Source organism: Rhinoderma darwinii, chromosome 2 (genome assembly GCF_050947455.1).
Source record: "Rhinoderma darwinii isolate aRhiDar2 chromosome 2, aRhiDar2.hap1, whole genome shotgun sequence".
Lineage (NCBI taxonomy): Eukaryota > Metazoa > Chordata > Amphibia > Anura > Rhinodermatidae > Rhinoderma > Rhinoderma darwinii.
Window position 1 is genome coordinate 478,594,081 of NC_134688.1, and position 22,497 is coordinate 478,616,577.

Here is a 22,497-nt window from a genome sequence, read left to right on the forward strand (position 1 = left end):
TATAAAGATATATTAAGAAATTAATTAGTGCAGACGTTGGACAACCCGGGCGCCTGGAGCGGTGAGAAACTCACTAGACACCAGATATGACATAGGGCATTGCCCTAATTAGACCACTGAGGATACAGACATTAACCTGAGGATGAAGATATTAACCCCTTCTCTGCTCTAGACCACCAAGGATAACGGCCACCGTCACTAGCTACAAGGGCTGGGAGGTAACATTGGATGGGACCAACCAGGGATGGGCCACTCTCTCCAAGGGCCCCAAAGCAGACGCACGTGCCACCTTTATGGTATGTTCTCGAGTTTTCTAGGGTCCAAAAAATTGTAGCAGGATCCAAAAATATAATAAAAAATAATATCTGTATATGGGAACTCATTTGTTCACTATACATTTTGTCTAAGATTTTCTAAACACAAAATAAATGTATTGAGTCAAGTTAAACCCACTAGTCACAACAATAAATTTGGTGCCGCAAAATAGAAACCTTGTGTCAAAACATGAAAAATATGATATGTTACCTAATAAGATACAAGAAGATGGGGCAGAGGGAGTAACACAAGACTGCAGGGTCAGACTACACAGGGGTTGTTTGTAGTCTGTAACCATGGAGACACACAGGTCTGCACAGGAGCTGTAGACACAAAACTTTCTGCAAAGTTACTTCTTTTTGTAACTTCGGATACAATGAGGCAATAAATAACTTGGTTGCATGGGTGGATGACTTGCTGGTCTCACTGCTTAGTAACTACCAGGGTCTTCTAATATCGGGGATGAGGGGTGTATACTGTATATCCAGAAATGTTATCTATTTGGATGTGTCTGTAGAGCATCCTGCATAGTCCACACTTCTGTCTAGTGATGTCTAACAGTGAACAGATGGTTTGCATAGTAATAAAATCACATATAATGCAACACAAATTTCAGTTTTTGCTTTTGTATGAACTTTTTACCAACTTAAAGGTGAGAAATTAACATTTTAAGTAAAACCTTGTAAATTGAATTGCTCGCAGAGCCCTCTAGTGGCGGCCGGCGGTATTGTCACCCTTCAGCCTGCGCTCCTTCTGTGTGGATGGAGTTGTGGCTGCAGAACTGGAGCAGAAGGAGCTGGAGAGCAGGGACTCAGCCTGGGGACTTCCACCACCGTTATATGCTGTGTCCTGCTGGCGGAAGAATATTCCTGGGCAATTACAGGGGTGGCACTGAGAAGAAAGGGGGGCTCAGTGCAAGTGCCAGGACTGCACTGGGGTGACTGGGGGTTATGGTGCATGGATGATGAGCTCAGTCACTTTCAGGACCATTAGACCTGCTGCAGGGAACTGTAGAGAATCCTAGAAGAAGAGCAGGGCACATTCAGGCTGTATGGAAACTGACTGATAACATATAGAAGCTAGTGGGCTGTGATATAGGGGCAATACCTGTATAGGGACTTTACTCTATAGGGGTCTTGAGAGTGCAGGAGAGGGACTTCATTGTGTATATTGCAGACCATTACAGGGACAAAAGTTATATAGACATCAGTGCATATATAGGGTCTGTAGGGTGTTATATGGGGACACCACTGTTTGTATAGGGGAATTGTCAGGGTATTATTGGGCATATAGGGTCTTTGCTGTATGCAGGAGGGGGTCCGGAGAGCAGGGGTCTGTCTTTGATTCTTGCAGTGTAGACTCTGGTCTGGCAGTGACAGGGATACAGTGCAGTGTGGGGGAGTCTGGGACACAGGGGGTCATTTATCTTTCCTTTGGGGTTTCTGAACACTTGTTATATAGGGACAGTGGACCAGGGACACAGTGATCTAAGGACTGGGGGACCCCTGGACACTTTACACTGAGCGCCTCAGGTGAGTGCTGCTGATTTCATGTACAATAATTATTTACCATCGAATGATCATTGTTCTGTATACAGATGTAGCAGAGCTGAAATTGTCATTGGACTACTTTGTGTGTATCATAATAACTCTCTGAGTACAGATAATGTAGTCGATGTTACCTGCAGTCCTATGTAACCACATATAACACAGTAATAGCTCTCTGAGTACAGATAATGTAGTAGATGTTAGCTGCAGTCCTATGTAACACCACAGATAACACAGTGATAACTCTCTGAGTACAGATAATGTAGTAGTGTTACCTGCAGTCCTATGTAACACCACAGATAACATAGTAATAACTCTCTGATTACAGATAATGTAGTAGATGTTACCTGCAGTCCTATGTAACACCACAGATAACAGAGAGATAACTCCCTGAGTACAGATAATGTAGTAGATGTTACCTGCAGTCCTATGTAACACCCCATATAATACACTGATAACTCTCTGATTACAGATAATGTAGTAGTGTTACCTGCAGTCCTATGTAACACCACAGATAACACACAGTAATAACCGAGTACAGATAATGTAGTAGATGTTACCTGCAGTCCTATGTAACACCACAGATAACACAGTGATAACTCTCTGATTACAGATAATGTAGTAGATGTTACCTGCAGTCCTATGTAACACCACAGATAACACAGTGATAACTCTCTGAGTACAGATAATGTAGTAGATGTTACCTGCAGTCCTATGTAACACCACAGATAACACAGTGATAACTCTCTGAGTACAGATAATGTAGTAGATGTTAGCTGCAGTCCTATGTAACACCACAGATAACACAGAGATAACTCTCTGAGTATAGATAATGTAGTAGGTGTTACCTGCAGTCCTATGTAACACCACAGATAATACACTGATAACTCTCTGATTACAGATAATGTAGTAGTGTTACCTGCAGTCCTATGTAACACCACAGATAACACAGTGATAACTCTCTGATTACAGATAATGTAGTAGATGTTACCTGCAGTCCTATGTAACACCACAGATAACACAATGATAACTCTCTGAGTACAGATAATGTAGTAGTGTTATCTGCAGTCCTATGTAACACCACAAATAACACAGTGATAACTCTCTGAGTACAGATAATGTAGTAGATGTCACCTGCAGTCCTATGTAACACCACAGATAACACAGTGATAACTCTCTGAGTACAGATAATGTAGTAGATGTCACCTGCAGTCCTATGTAACACAACAGATAACACAGTGATAACTCTCTGAGTACAGATAATGTAGTAGATGTTACCTGCAGTCCTATGTAACACCACAGATAACACAGTGATAACTCTCTGAGTACAGATAATGTAGTAGATGTCACCTGCAGTCCTATGTAACACCACAGATAACACAGTGATAACTCTCTGAGTACAGATAATGTAGTAGTGTTACCTGCAGTCCTATGTAACACCACAGATAACACAGTGATAACTCTCTGAGTACAGATAATGTAGTAGATGTCACCTGCAGTCCTATGTAACACCACAGATAACACAGTGATAACTCTCTGAGTACAGATAATAAATTTGCATAAACTCCTAATGCATATTGATAACGGGCTAGATAATGCTATAGAAAAAGTATTCTCCCTTTGATAATGGAGGGGCCACTCCCAAATACATATTTAAACAGAGAGAAATAGACGGAGTATGAAAGCCGCATGTATATAAAAAAATAACAAATATTATTGATCACATAAATGAGACAGACGTAGTTTTAAAAAGGTACAAAATGGATAAGAAGACTGTGTGATATTGCAGTTTTGGACATGAGAGGCAGACTTCCTATATCTCTACAGCAATATACTGTGCATGCTAAGAGTAGGGATATAAGGAACGGCTGGTCGGAGACTCGGTAATCGCTAAATCTTCATGAAATGCCGATCAAGTGTGGACATAATAGTCATGGATAATTTTTAGAAAGATTTGTAAAAAAACGAGTAGTCACAGAAGAATTTTCCAAGAACCTCACCCATATAGGCACTCATGGAAGTCTGGATACCATGTAAAGGACACAACACGCGTTTCGCCGTGTGTGCGTCCTCAGGGGGTTCAGGCACCCCCTCAATAATTTAGAGTTTTTCTATAGATTTTCCTGCATAATTTAGGGGCGGGAAAGTTTGAGCCGTCGTGATGAGGTCATAGGTTTACATTACCCTAATTAATAAGCACCCAGCGGGGGGGGGGGGGGGGGGGGCTGTTCTGACAGATGAGAAATAACTCATTAGCTGTCGGACGAGGCCCAGCCCCACACGGGTTAATTATTAGGATTTTACTCACTTTGCCCAGAAAATCCCTAGGTCACATGTTACCGCCTTTATCTATAAGTGTGTCCGGCCGAAACCTGAATGAGAACGTCAGATCCGTAATAATCAGTGCGTCTGGGGTGAACGATCGTATTTGATCTGCAGGATGATCATTCCGGAAATCATGTGATCATGTAGAGCTCAGCCAATTGGTCAGTTTGGGGGGATACACGTTAGAAGCTATTATACAGCCCCTGACTGGCACTTTGGGAAGATGTTTTGTGGGTCCTTCATCTCTAGAAGAGGCTGTTTCAATGTTCTCTTGAAAAGCAATTAAAAGAAGTTTCTCCCATCATTACTTTATTATAGGGGCCCCTGGCTCTATATGTAATGCCAAATATAATATAACTCACTAATCCTTATACTAACACTGCATTATACACTACATTATACATCATACATCATATATCATACACTACATTATACATCATACACTACATTATACATCATACACTACATTATAAATCATACACTACATTATACATTATACACTACATCATACATCATACACTACATTATACATCATACATCATACACTACATTATACATCATACATCATACACTACATTATACATCATACACTACATTATACATCATATATCATACACTACATTATACATCATACACTACATTATACATCATACACTACATTATACATCATACATCATACCACTACATTATACATCATACACTACATTATACATCATACACTACATTATACATCATACACTACATTATACATCATACACTACATTATACATCATACATCATACACTACATTATACATCATACACTACATTATACACTACATATCATACATCATACACTACATTATACTACATACCCTACATTATACATTATACACTACATTATACATCATATACTACATTATACATCATACACTATATTATACATCATACACTACATTATACATCATACACTACATTATACATTATACACTACATTATACACCATACACTACATTATACACTACATTATACATCATACACCACATTATACATCATACACTACATCATACATCATACACTACATTATACATCCTACACTACATTATACACTACATTATACATCATACACTACATTATACATCATAAACTACATTATACATCATACACTACATTATAAACTACATTATACATCATACACTACATCATACACTACATTATACATCATATATCATACACTACATTATACTACACACACTACATTATACATTATACACTACATTATACTACATACACTACATTATACATAATATATCCTACACTACATTATACTACATACACTACATTATACATCATACACTACATCATACACTACATTATACAGCATACACTACATTATACATCATACACTACATCATACATCATACACTACATTATACATCATACACTACATTATACATCATATATCATACACTACATTATACATCATATATCATACACTACATTATACACTACATTATACAGCATACACTACATTATACATCATACACTACATTATACATCATATATCATACACTACATTATACAGCATACACTACATTATACATCATGCACTACATCATACACTACATTATACATCATACACTACATTATACACTACATTATACATCATACACTACATTATACTACATACACTACATTATACATCATACACTACATTATATTATATTACATACACTACATTATACATCATACACTACATTATACTACATACACTACATTATACATCATATAGTACATTATACATTATACATCATACACTACATTATACATCATACACTACATTATACATCATCCACTACATTATACATCAGAGTACATTATACATCATAAACTACATTATACTACATACACTACATTATACATAATATATCCTACACTACATTATACTACATACACTACATTATACATCATACACTACATTATACATCATAAAGTACATTATACATCATACACTACATTATATATCATACATCATACACTACATTATAAATCATACACTACATTATACATCATACATTATACACTATATTATATATCATACACTACATTATACATCATATAGTACATTATACATCATACATTATACACTGCATTATACATCATACATTACATTATACATCATATAGTACATTATACATCATACACTACATTATACATCATACACTACATTATACATCATACACTACATTATATTACATCCACTACATTATACATCATACACTACATTATACATCATACATTATACACTACATTATATATCATACACTACATTATACATCATATAGTACATTATACATCATACATCATACACTACATTATACATCATACACTACATTATACATCATACACTACATTATACATCATATAGTACATTATACATCATATAGTACATTATACATCATATAGTACATTATACATCATACATCATACACTACATTATACATCATACACTACATTATATTACATCCACTACATTATACATCATACTCTAAATTATACATCACACATCATGCACTACATTATATTACATCGACTACATTATACATCATACACTACATTATACATTATACATCATACACTACATTATACATCATGCACTACATTATATTACATCGACTACATTATACATCATACACTACATTATACATTATACATCATACACTACATTATACATCATACACTACATTATACATCATACACTACATTATACATCATACACTACATTATACATCATACACTACATTATATTACATCCACTACATTATACATCATACACTACATTATACATCATACTCTAAATTATACATCATACACTACATTATACATCATACTCTAAATTATACATCATACACTACATTATACATCATACACTACATTATACATCATACATCATACATCATACACTACATTATACATCATACACTACATCATACATCATGCACTACATTATATTACATCCACTACATTATACATCATACACTACATTATACATCAGACATCATACACTACATTATACATCATACACTACATTATATCACATCCACTACATTATACATCATATAGTACATTATACATCATACATAATACACTACATTATACATCATACATCATACACTACATTATACATCATACACTACATCATATTACATACACTACATTATACATCATATATCATAACCTACATTATCCATCATACCCTACATTATACATCATATACTACATTATACATCATGCACTACATTATACATCATACACCACATTATGCATCATACTCTAAATTATACATCATACACTACATTATACATCATATATATTACACTACATTATACATCATACACTACATTATACATCATACACTACATTATACATCATATATCATACACTACATTATACATCATGCACTACATTATACATCATACACTACATTATACATCATAAAGTACATTATACATCATACACTACATTATACATCATACACTACATTATACATCATACACTATATTATACATCATACACTACATTATACATCATACATTATACACTATATTATATATCATACACTACATTATACATCATATAGTACATTATACATCATACATTATACACTGCATTATACATCATACATTACATTATACATCATACATTACATTATACATCATACACTAAATTATACATCATATAGTACATTATACATCATACATCATACACTACATTATATTACATCCACTACATTATACATCATACACTACATTATACATCATACATTATACACTACATTATATATCATACACTACATTATACATCATATAGTACATCACACATCATACACTACATTATACATCATACATTGCATTATACATCATACATCATACACTACATTATACATCATACTCTAAATTATACATCATACACTACATTATATTACATCCACTACATTATACATCATACACTACATTATACATCATACACTACATTATACATCATACACTACATTATACATCATACTCTAAATTATACATCATACACTACATTATACATCATACATCATACACTACATTATACATCATATAGTACATTATATTACATCCACTACATTATACATCATACATAATACACTACATTATATTACATCCACTACATTATACATCATACACTACATCATACACTACATTATACATCATACACTACATTATACATCATACACTACATTATACATCATACACTACATTATACTACATACACTACATTATACATCATACATCATATAGTACATTATACATCATACATTATACATCATATAGTACATTATACATCATACACTACATTATACATCATACATTATACACTACATTATATATCATACACTACATTATACATCATATAGTACATTATACATCATCCATCATACACTACATTATACATCATACACTACATTATACATCATACACTTCATTATACATCATATACTACATTATACATCATACTCTAAATTATACATCATACACTACATTATACATCATACTCTAAATTATACATCACACATCATGCACTACATTATATAACATCGACTACATTATACATTATACACTACATTATATATTATACATCATAGACTACATTATACATCATACACTACATTATATTACATCCACTACATTATACATCATACTCTAAATTATACATCATACACTACATTATACATCATACTCTAAATTATACATCATACATCATACATCATATAGTACATTATACACCATACACCACATTATACTACATACACTACATTATACATCATACACTAAATTATACATCATACACTACATTATATTACATCCACTACATTATACATCATACATCATACACTACATTATACATCATGCACCACATTATATTACATCCACTACATTATACATCATACACTACATTATACATCATACACTACATTATACATCCTACATTATACATTATATATCATACATCATACAGTACATTATACATCATACACTACATTATACATCATACACTACATTATACATCATACATTATACACTGCATTATACATCATACATTACATTATACATCATACATTACATTATACATCATACACTACATTATACATCATACACTACATTATACATCATACACTACATTATACATCATACATTATACATCATACACTACATTATACATCATACATTATACACTGCATTATACATCATACATTACATTATACATCATACACTACATTATACATCATACACTAAATTATACATCATACTCTAAATTATACATCATACACTACATTATATTATATCCACTACATTATACATCATACTCTAAATTATACATCACACATCATGCACTACATTATATTACATCGACTACATTATACATCATACACTACATTATACATTATACACTACATTATATATTATACATCATAGACTACATTATACATCATACACTACATTATATTACATCCACTACATTATACATCATACACTACATTATACATCATACTCTAAATTATACATCATACACTACATTATACATCATACTCTAAATTATACATCATACTCTACATTATACATCATACACTACATTATACATCATACACTACATTATACATCATACTCTAAATTATAAATCATACATCATGCACCACATTATATTACATCCACTACATTATACATCATACACTACATTATACATCATACACTACATTATACATCCTACATTATACACTACATTATACATCATACACTACATTATATTATATCCACTACATTATACATCATACTCTAAATTATACATCATACACTACATTATACATCATACACTACATTATACATCATACACTATACATCATACACTACATTATACATCATACATTATACACTACATTATACATCATACATTATATATCATACACTACATTATACATCATATATCATAACCTACATTATACATCATACACTACATTATACACTACATTATACATCATACATCATACCCTACATTATACATCATACACTTCATTATACATCATATATCATAACCTACATTATACATCATACACTACATTATACATCATACATTATACACTACATTATATTACATCCACTACATTATACATCATACACTACATTATACATCATACACTACATTATACATCATACACTGCATTATATCACATCCACTACATTATACATCATATAGTACATTATACATTATACACTACATTATACATCATACATCATACACTACATTATACATCATACACTTCATTATACATCATATACTACATTATACATCATACTCTAAATTATACATCATACACTACATTATATTACATCCACTACATTATACATCATACTCTAAATTATACATCACACATCATGCACTACATTATATTACATCGACTACATTATACATCATACACTACATTATACATTATACACTACATTATATATTATACATCATAGACTACATTATACATCATCCACTACATTATACATCATACTCTAAATTATACATCATACACTACATTATACATCATACACTACATTATACATCATACACTACATTATACATCATACTCTAAATTATAAATCATACATCATGCACCACATTATATTACATCCACTACATTATACATCATACACTACATTATACATCCTACATTATACATCATACACTACATTATATTATATCCACTACATTATACATCATACTCTAAATTATACATCATACACTACATTATACATCATACACTACATTATACATCATACACTACATTATACAGCATACATTATACATCATACACTACATTATACATCATACATTATACACTACATTATACATCATACATTATATATCATACACTACATTATACATCATATATCATAACCTACATTATACATCATACACTACATTATACATCATACATCATACATCATACACTACATTATACATCATACATCATACCCTACATTATACATCATACACTTCATTATACATCATATATCATAACCTACATTATACATCATACACTACATTATACATCATACATTATACACTACATTATATTACATCCACTACATTATACATCATACACTACATTATACATCATACACTACATTATACATCATACACTGCATTATATCACATCCACTACATTATACATCATATAGTACATTATACATTATACACTACATTATACATCATACATCATACACTACATTATACATCATACACTACATTATACATCATACTCTAAATTATACATCACACATCATGCACTACATTATATTACATCGACTACATTATACATCATATTATACATTATACACTACATTATATATTATACATCATAGACTACATTATACATCATAGACTACATTATACATCATCCACTACATTATACATCATACTCTAAATTATACATCATACTCTAAATTATACATCATACACTACATCATACATCATGCACCACATTATATTACATCCACTACATTATACATCATACACTACATTATACATCATACACTACATTATACATCATACTCTAAATTATACATCATACACTACATTATATTACATCCACTACATTATACATCATACACTACATTATACATCATACACTACATTATATCACATCCACTACATTATACATCATACGCTACATTATACATCATACACTACATTATATTACATCCACTACACTACATTATACATTATACATCATACACTACATTATACATCATACACTACATTATATTACATCCACTACATTATACATCATATATCATAACCTACATTATACATCATACACTACATTATACATCATACACTACATTATACATCATACATTATATTATATTACATACACTACACTATACATCATACACTACATTATACATCATATACTACATTATACATCATGCACTACATCATACATCATACACTACATTATACATCATATACTACATTCTACATCATACACTACATCATACATCATGCACTACATTATATTGCATACACTATATTATACATCATACACTACATTATACATCATACACTACATTATACATCATACACTACATTATACATCATGCACTACATTATATTACATACACTACATTATACATCATACACTACATTATACATCACACACTACATTATACATCATACATCATACACTATATTATACATCATACACCACATTATACATCATACTCTAAATTATACATCATACACTACATTATACATCATATAGTACATTATATTACATACACTGCATTATACATCATATAGTACATTATACATCATACACTACATTATATTACATACACTACATTATAAATCACATACTACATTATACATCATACACTACATCATACATCATACACTACATCATACATCATACACTATATTATACATCATACACCACATTATACATCATACCCTAAATTATACATCATACACTACATTATACATCATATATCATACAGTACATTATATTACATACACTACATTATACATCATACACTACATTATATATCATACACTACATTATATTACATACACTACATTATACATCATATAGTACATCATACATCATACGCTACATCATACACTACATTATATTACATACACTACATTATACATCATATAGTACATTATACATCATACTCTAAATTATACATCATACACTACATTATACATCATACACTACATTATATTACATACACTACATTATACATCATACACTACATTATACATCATACTCTAAATTATACATCATACACTACATTATACATCATATACTACATTATACATCATGCACTACATTATACATCATACACCACATTATACATAATATATCATACACTACATTATAAATCATACACTACATTATACATCATACACTACATTATACATCATACATTATACACTACATTATACATCATCCACTACATTATACATCAGAGTACATTATACATCATACACTTTATTATACATCATACATCATGCACTACATTATATTTCATACACTACATTATACATCATACACTACAGTATACACTACATTATACACCATACACTACATTATATTTCATACACTACATTATATTTCATACACTACATTATATTTCATACACTACATTATACACTACATCATACACTATATTATACATCATGCACTACATTATACATCATACACTACATTATATTACATACACTACATTATACATCATACACTACATTATACATCATACACTACATTATACATCATACACTACATTATACATCATACACTACATTATACATCAGAGTACATTATACATCATACACTACGTTATACATCATACACTACATTATACATCATATACTACATTATACATCATGCACTACATTATACATCATACACCACATTATACATAATATATCATACACTACATTATATTACATCCACTACATTATACATCATACACTACATTATACATCATACATTATACACTACATTATACATCATCCACTAGATTATACATCAGAGTACATTATACATCATACACTTTATTATACATCATACACTACATTATACATCATGCACTACATTATATTTCATACACTACATTATACATCATATACTACATTATACATCATCCACTACATTATACATCATCCACTACATTATACATCATACACTACATTATACACTACATTATACACCATACACTACATTATATTTCATACACTACATTATACACTACATTATACACTATATTATACATCATGCACTACATTATACATCATACACTACATTATACATCATACATCATACACTACATTATATTACATACACTACATTATACATCATACACTACATTATACATCAGAGTACATTATACATCATACACTACATTATACATCATACACTACATTATACATCATACACTACATTATACATCATACACTTTATTATACATCATACACTACATTATACATCATACACTACATTATACATCATACACTACATTATACACTACATTATATTACATCCACTACATTATACATCATACACTACATTATACATCATACACTACATTATACACTACATCATACACTACATTATATTACATCCACTACATTATACATCATACACTACATTATACATCATACACTACGTTATACATCATACACTACATTATATTACATCCACTACATTATACATCATATACTACATTATACATCATACACTACATTATACATCATACATTGCATTATACATCATACACTACATTATACATCATACACTACATTATACATCATACATCATACACTACATTATATTACATCCACTACATTATACATCATACACTACATTATACATCATACACTACATTATATTACATCCACTACATTATACATCATACACTACATTATACATCATACACTACATTATACATCATACACTACATTATATTACATCCACTACATTATACATCATATACTACATTATACATCATACACTACATTATACATCATACATTGCATTATACATCATACACTACATTATACATCATACATCATACACTACATTATACATCATACACTACATTATACATCATACACTACATTATACACTACATCATACACTACATTATACATCATACACTACATTATACATCAGAGTACATTATACATCATACACTACATTATACATCATACACTACATTATACATCATACACTACATTATACATCATACACTTTATTATACATCATACACTACATTATACATCATACACTACATTATACACTACATCATACACTACATTATATTACATCCACTACATTATACATCATCCACTACATTATACATCATACACTACATTATACACTATATTATATTACATCCACTACATTATACACTACATTATACACTACATTATACATCATACACTACATTATACATCATACACTACATTATACATCATACACTACATTATACACTACATTATACACTACATTATACACTACATTATATATCATACACTACATTATACACTACATTATATTACATCCACTACATTATACATTATACACTACATTATACATCATATACTACATTATACATCATACATTATACATCATACACTACATTATACATCCTACACTACATTATACATTATACATCATACACTACATTATACATCATATACTACATTATACATCATATATCATACACTACATTATACATCATACACTACATTATACACTACATCATACACTACATTATACATCATACACCATGTTATACTAGATATAGTACATTATTCTATGTACAATATATTTTCCTATATACATTTCAGTATCATGTCACATACAGTTCTTTAGTACTGCATCCTCTGAATCAGTGATCAAATCATTGGGAATATTTTAGTCTTTCAATAAACTTTTCTTCTGTATTAATCTTATGGATCAAATAGCAAATAAATTTAAAATCTCATTTTAAGGTGGTTGCCTATAATGGACAACCCCTTTAAATATGCCTTATTAGAACATGTTAAGCATGATTTTGGAGAACGGAAGTCATTAAGGGCTAACTTTACCTTTGCAACCAATTATTTTTATTCTTACAGCGCATCTACAATGTAAAATCAAGCAACTTTGCAAATAGTCTTAAAAAAAAGTTCCTATCATTTTGTGTATACAGCTCTATGCCGACCTGTATGTTTCCATGGTAATGGGCTGCAAACAAACCTGTGTGGTCTGATCCTGCATTCATATTGCCATCCGTCTGTCCCCTACTTCTTGCTGATTTACAATTAGAATGAGGGGATAGGTGCCGGAGGGTGACTGCAGGGTGTGTGTAGTATTTTACCGTGGAGACACATAGTTTTACATGGGAGCTGCAAACACAAAACAAAAGTATTTTTTTGAAAAGTTGCAAAGATGAAAATTCCCTTTAATGGACATCAATGGTCACCCTGCGTTGCCTTATTTACTTTGTGTTTACACATCAGTTCCCTCAGGGGAATCCATCCAAATGACCAAAACTAACAGAGTCAAAGGGGCTCTGTGACAAAAGACCCCCTAGACCATTACAGAGACGACCGTGTGGCTGCTAAATCACCGCCCTGATCTCTATCATCACTTTAGGGACTAAAGAGGACGATGCCGGGACTGCCGGAGCATGGGGAGGAGAATAAACCATCAAACACCAGACATCTATTAACCACCAAGAATCCCGGCATTAATCCCCCCGCTACCCTAGACCACCAGGGATGCAGGCATTAACCCCTTCAATATACCAGCATAGTTGCCAAAGTTCCGTTTTTTCCAGGGACACTGAGGGTGTGTTCACACGGCTTATTTGCGGAAGCAGAACGCCTCCAAACATCTGCCTATTGATTGCAATGGGAAAAACGGCATTGTGTTCTGACGGGGCGTTTTTTTACGTGGCCGATTTGAAAAACGGCTGCATTAAAAAACGCCCACGAAAAAGAAGTGCAGGTCACTTCTTGACCCATTTTTGGAGCCGTTTTTCATTGACTCTATAGAAAAACAGCTAAAAAAATGGCCGTAAAAAGGGCTGCGAAAAACGCAAGTTGCTTAAAACACGGGTGAAAATCAGGAGCCGGTTTCCCTTGAAAACAGCTTTGTACGTTTTTTTGCTAAGCGTGTGAATATACGTGTGACGTCTTTTGTGGGTGTGTCGCATGGGCGTGGTTTATATGGTGGGTGTGGCCGCTGGGCGTGGCTTTCTTGCCAATATTTCTGCATACAAATAAGCAAACAAAAATGTCTGCACTAGTTTGGCTGACGACTACTCTGGTGGCCGCTATCTCTCTGGTTATCTGATTGTTTACAGGCAGGTGAGGTCTCACTTTATAACTCGGGCGAGGCAATATGTGCTGACCAATACTGGCAGTGTTAAAACCAGCGTAGAGAGTGCCACTTGCAGATGGTGCCCCACACTGCCCCTTGTAGATCTTGACACACACACTGCTCCCTGTAGATAATGCCACATGGCCCCCCTTGTAGATGATGCCCCACAGCCCCCATGTAGCTGATGCCACATAGCCCACCTGTAGATTATGCCAAACCCCCTTGTAGATGATGCCACACAGCCCCTCTGTAGATGATGTCATAGCCCCCCTGTAGATAATGCCACACATTCCTCTGTAGATGATTCCACATAGCCCCCTGTAGATGATGCCACACAGCCCCCTGTAGATGATGCCACAGACTCCCCTCCTATAGATGATGCCACATTCTCCCCCTGTAGATAGTGCCCCACACACCCCCTTGTAGATAGCGCCACCCTCCCTCCGTGTAGATAGAGCCATTGTGGCTCCCTCTAGGAGGGGAATACCCAGCTAGACACTCTGGTCGGGGATTCCTCTGAGCCCCTAACGTCACAGTCCTTATATGGACAGTGACGCCAGGGGCTCCTCCAGTAGGGGAATCCCCAGCCAGAGCGTCGGCAAAACTCCAGGAGGAGTTAATGGCAGAGCAGGAAGCGGATAGTTTTCTGCCCTGCCATGGTATTCAATTGTATTTGCGTCCTGAGGACGAGGTTACAATTGAATGTGGCAATTGCCGAGACACGTCCCGGGACAGTAATTTGCTGGATCTGTCTCTGTAAATTTGGGTCAGTCCCGGGAAATTCGGGACTGTTGGCAGCTATGCACCAGATCTCCAGAGATTCTGGCACAAACCCCCTCAATACTCTAGACCAAAATATTACCTAATTTAATACTTTAGACCACCAAGAATTCCGTCATTAACCTCTTCACTCCTTTAGACCACAGGCAGGCTGACATTAACCCCTTCAGTAGCCTAGACCAGCAAGGGTTATCATTATTTATACCTTTACCCATATAAACCACTCAGGACCCAATGTTTTAACCACTAAGCAACTTTATGCCTGTCCTTATCAGGAATATTATTATTAACCCCTAAGCCATGTCGTGCCCCCAGCAATATTCAGTATTGATCCTTAACCCTCCCCCAGCTAAGTTTACGTGTCTGTTAACAAAATATATAGTTACTAAAGTTTACACCTGTTTATCCTTAAAAACAGATAAAGATGTCAGTGCAATGGAAAATGAAAAAACAGAGACGCCCTGCTGCTTCGGTGGGCATCACAGGGTTAATCGCTACCTTTTACCGGTCCGCGGAAAGAGTATCCGCTAATATATCCAACTATTAACCAGAGAACACAATGTGATTTAATGAGGTGGCCTGACCCTCTGTGAATGTATTAACCCCCAGCCCCTCCAGCTAGATTACACTCCGCCATGTAACCGCTCTGAAAACCCTCATCATCCGCAGAGTAAATAACGGATCAATTATGTCTGACCGAAAACAATCAAAGCTTGCGGAAGTGCAAACACAGACTGATCTATCACAATCACCCGCTGCCATCTGCGTCCATCAAAAAAGGTCAAAGTGGTATATAAGTATCTGCTCCAGGACCCCAAGACCCTCGAGTGTAAACTTCTCATCCTGGTGAAATAATCATATGATTATTAATATTTATAGGGTCCTGATAGTTTAATCCTCATATACAGTCACACCGGGCCCCGTCCCCTCCTGGGCCCACAACTGAATACATAATCAACATCTAAGAGCCATTATCAGGAGAAGCCAAATAATAATAATAAAGGAGGAAACTGGAGAACACAATGGAAACATGTGGAACAGATGCAATATCCATGCAGAAATGCCCATGGCCTGGTCAGATTTACCTCAATCGTGTAGAGATCCGCTACCACTTTAGGCACACTATGTACCTCCAGTGATGTCACTTTGATGGAGGAAATGACATCACGAGTCCCAGCTGGAGGGCCAAGGGTGAATGTAGTTTTAGGCTGGGTTCACACAACCTATATTCAGGCGTAATGGAGGCGTTTTACGCCTCGAATTATGCCTGAAAACACGGCTCAAAAGACGGCGCGTAAAATAACAGCCTCGTCAAAGAAGTGCAGGACACTTCTTGGGACGTAATTTGAGCCATTTTTCATTGACTTCAATGAAGAACAGCTCCAAATTACGGCCGTAATTGACGCAAAACGCGAGTACGAGCAATTACATCTGAAATGCAGGAGCTGTTTTCTCCTGAAAACAGCTCCGTAATTTCAGCCGTAATTGTCGTTATCGTGTGCACATACCCTTATACTCCAGAGCTGCACTCACTATTCTGCTGGTGGAGTCACTGTGTACATACATTACATTACTTATCCTGTACTGATCCTGAGTTATATCCTGTATTATACTCCAGAGCTGCACTCACTATTCTGCTCGTGAAGTCACTGTGTACATACATTACATTACTTATCCTGTACTGATCCTGAGTTACATCCTGTATTATACTCCAGAGCTGCACTCACTATTCTGCTGGTGGAGTCACTGTGTACACACATTACATTACTTATCCTGTACTGATCCTGAGTTACATCCTGTATTATACTCCAGAGCTGCACTCACTATTCTGCTGGTGGAGTCACTGTGTACATACATTACTCCTGTACTGATCCTGAGTTACATACTGTATCATACTCCAGAGCTGCACTCACTATTCTGCTGGTGGAGTCACTGTGTACATACATTACATTACTTATCCTGTACTGATCCTGAGTTATATCCTGTATTATACTCCAGGGCTGCACTCACTATTCTGCTGGTAGAGTCGCTGTGTACATACATTACATTACTTATCCTGTACTGATCCTGAGTTATATCCTTTATTATACTCCAGAGCTGCACTCACTATTCTGCTGGTGTAGTCACTGTGTACATACATTACATTACATTACTTATCCTGTACTGATCCTGAGTTACATCCTGTATTATACTCCAGAGCTGCACTCACTATTCTGCTGGTGGAGTCACTGTGTACATACATTACATTACTTATCCTGTACTGATCCTGAGTTATATCCTTTATTATACTCCAGAGCTGCACTCACTATTCTGCTGGTGTAGTCACTGTGTACATACATTACATTACTTATCCTGTACTGATCCTGAGTTACATCCTGTATTATACTCCAGAGCTGCACTCACTATTCTGCTGGTGGAGTCACTGTGTACATACATTACATTACTTATCCTGTACTGATCCTGAGTTACATCCTGTATTATACTCCAGAGCTGCACTCACTATTCTGCTGGTGGAGTCACTGTGTACATACATTACATTACTTATCCTGTACTGATCCTGAGTTACATCCTGTATCTCTTTATTTTATATAAATTTACAAAACATAAACTGAAAAACAAATACATAACTAATTCCATATAACCAAAAAGTCACAACCCAATTCTTATAAACAAATTTTCTTATATACATCTCTGTATATGAGAAGAGAAAACGATACCAGACCCGGCCACATACACCCCACTCTTATATACTTACATCTACACTTCATCCGAAACTAAACAATAACTAGAATATATACAAACATCATATAAACGTAATCCAAAGTACTAACAGAAAATCCCCCGACCCGCGTCAACCAAGGGCCTAAAGAAACAACATAATAATGATGATAATAATAATAATAATAACCCCAAAAATCCAAAATATAATAATACTAATCCCAATTTTTTTTTTTTTTTTTTTTTTTTTATCCTTTTTTTTTTTATTTTTATATATATATATTTTTTAATCACACTATACACATCCTGACTTTCCCTAACCTTACCCTTCTTACCTAAACTCCACCACCCCAGCCAGCATCTCGCCTCATGTCCTCTCACGTCCGCATAGTCCAGATGCTGGCCCCCACCACCACACCCAACACCCCAGCCCAGCCCCCCGCCCCATGTCCTCCCATGTCCGCATAGTCCGGGGCTGGGTCAGGCAAACCCCCCCCCCCCCGACCCCCTCCCAACCTATCTATTAACCCCCTTAAGTCTATCCCTATTCTAACAACATTTCTACATTATAATACAATACACGTCACCAACCTGTCCAAATACCAAACCATATACAAAATACACCGTACCCGAAAGCACCAAGTTCGGTCGCTTGTAAACCTTTTTCCTGCCATTTCAATCCTAAACAAAACAAAAATCTTCCAGTGCTTACCTAGCCCATCACCAGATAGAGAGAAGGGAAAGCCCCCCCCAGCTCCCCCCCAGAGGCCAAGGTACCACGTCCACCGCTGCACCCTCCCTATCGCTTGCCCTATCTCCTTACCCTATTACTAACCCTTTCTTGACCCTATTGAAAGCTGACCCTATGCTGACCCTCACCTTTCCCTTATTCCGAGTCCTATCGCTATATTTTTTATTGGTGCCTCAGCGGAACGCAGACCCCCACCTCCAGTTGAGCACCGGTGACGACTCCCCCTCCCTCATGAAGGCAGACACATTAAGGCACCCAAAAGGAAAAGCCCCTCCAAAGACGAGAGGCTTTGGATGCTCCCAATCTGCCAACCTCCAAAGAATGCACCTTCACCAGGTCACCCATGATATTGCTAACAACCTCATCCACTAGGAGGATTTTCTTCTGGGTAGAAACTAGACATCGTGCATTCCACATAAAGTGCCTGACCACTATACTGACTAGAAACAAGGTGCAATGGTCCCTACCACCGAGGTCTCCGAACACTCCATAGGCCCACCCAGCATAGGAGAGGCTGGTTAGGCCTGGCCAACCAATGGAGGCTCCCACCCTTTTGTATACCTCTGTATTGAAAGGGCAATGAAGCAGGAAATGCTCCATGCTTTCCAGCACTCCGCCACACTCCTCCCGGGGGCAATCCCGATCATCAGAGCTTCTGCACTTTAGATTGTCCCTCACATACAGTCTCCCATGGAAGCAACGCCAAGCCAGATCCCAAAACTTCTGGGGAATCCTCGCTGAATTTAAAAGTTTTAATCCCACCCCGAGGTCACTACTTGGGCAGTCTTTGAGCGCCAGGGGCTTCTGGAAGTGGGTCATCAGGACCCTCTTGTCAAGAAATTTTCTCGACATGGTCCTGATCTCCCACACCTCCAGACCCCACCGGCGAACAATCTTCAGCGCCAGGGTGGCATAAGCCGGGAGATGTCCGTGAGGTGTACGCAGGTCTTTCACTTGCCCTCCTCTCTCCCATTCCTGGAAGAAAGGCCGAAACCACCCCCTGCAGGAGGATATCCACCAAGGAGCCCTCTCTTGCCAGAGGTTTGCCAGGTTGATCTTAACAAAGGTGTTCACTAGGAACACCACCGGGTTAACCATACCTAACCCGCCTAGTGTCCTTGGTAGGTA

At 34.8% G+C, this 22,497-nt stretch overlaps 1 protein-coding gene across 1 annotated transcript in view; it reads left to right on the forward strand.

Annotated features, from left to right (window-relative positions):
- The first annotated feature begins 1,106 nt into the window (after nt 1–1,106).
- CASR (calcium sensing receptor) overlaps nt 1,107–22,497 on the forward strand; it is a 132,727-nt gene continuing 111,336 nt past the window's right edge. The window contains exon 1 of the mRNA XM_075854703.1: nt 1,107–1,847. The gene's annotated coding sequence lies outside the window, so the exon portion shown is untranslated. The remainder of the gene's footprint in view (nt 1,848–22,497) is intronic.